The sequence below is a fragment of the Oncorhynchus tshawytscha genome, linkage group LG31 (assembly GCF_018296145.1).
Source record: "Oncorhynchus tshawytscha isolate Ot180627B linkage group LG31, Otsh_v2.0, whole genome shotgun sequence".
Taxonomy (NCBI): Eukaryota; Metazoa; Chordata; class Actinopteri; order Salmoniformes; family Salmonidae; genus Oncorhynchus; species Oncorhynchus tshawytscha.
In genome coordinates, this window is record NC_056459.1 from 1,687,538 (window position 1) to 1,688,782 (window position 1,245).

A 1,245-nucleotide genomic window follows, 5' to 3' on the forward strand; every position below is an offset into this window, starting at 1 on the left:
TCCATCCGCAAGGCTGCGTCTAAAGTTGCCTTGTCGTTGTGGATAATAAAGTATGGAGTGGAGTCTATTCTAAACACGGGTTGACTCTTGATTCCGCAGAACTTGTGAAATTAAAGTATTGTATCCGAATAGTTCTAGCTCAGCCTTGAACAAAAGTTTGTGTAGTCAGTGCTGGACTGACTGAAATCGGTTCCGGTATTCATGTTGGGTCTATGTACCGTTTATATTTAGGTGCAGGAGCTCCACAATACTTTTGAGCTAATATTCTATAAGAGAAACAGAAGCTCAAGGAGTATAACATTTGGGGTGCTGGTACTCAGCTCCGGTGAGCTCATGGCAGAGTCAAGCACAGTGTCTAGTGCAATTGAAATCAGCAGCCTAACTTTACTAATGAGCATGTTGTGCACATGCACTGGGACCCCTTGAGCTCCACAGCCCCACATTACCAAAAAAGTTTCTGTCAAAGAAATACTGCGTCTAAAAGACGTTTTTTTTTTTACTGCAGTAATTTTGCTGTGTAACTGCAGTCAGAGTGCAGTATAATTACAGAACGCTGCAGTTATTCCACAATTACTGTGTCCACAATACCACAGTCGACTGTAGTTACTGCACTTTTATTGCAGTTTTAAAACTGCTATATTTTTTTGTAAGGGCCTACAGACATTGTTTTGGGGGGTTGTGGGCCTGTCATGCCAAATAATGGCCCCCAGCCAAAAAGTGTCCCACGGTCACTTTCATTGCTGTATCAATGGTATGATGATCTAATGATTTGAATTTTGGAGATCATTACAGTCTAAAAGATGTTCTTTTCATCCCTGCTATGCAAATAAGGCTGATTTCCACAAAAATGTAGCTGTTTAAACGAGTTGTGTTTAGCTAATAAAATGAAAACATTACTTCTAACTACTTTTGGGCATCTTGTTAACATTACAACAACATAACATCCATGTCTTAAACGTTACTACATTTCGGAAATAGCTCAGAGAAAACGTAATCTGCTTGACACATTAATGTTACTTACCTTACAGATTACAAAGTCAGTATTTTAACCTGCCCTATTATTACACTGAAATAATATAATTTCTTGCATAGCACATTAGTACACCCTTGATGTTGAATATATATGTATCTATTGTAGGTCCTAGGATATTTATTTATTTTAAAAAAAATACCTTTATTTAACTAGGCAAGTCAGTTAAGAACAAATTCTTATTTTCAATGATTGGCATTGGAACAGTGGGTTAA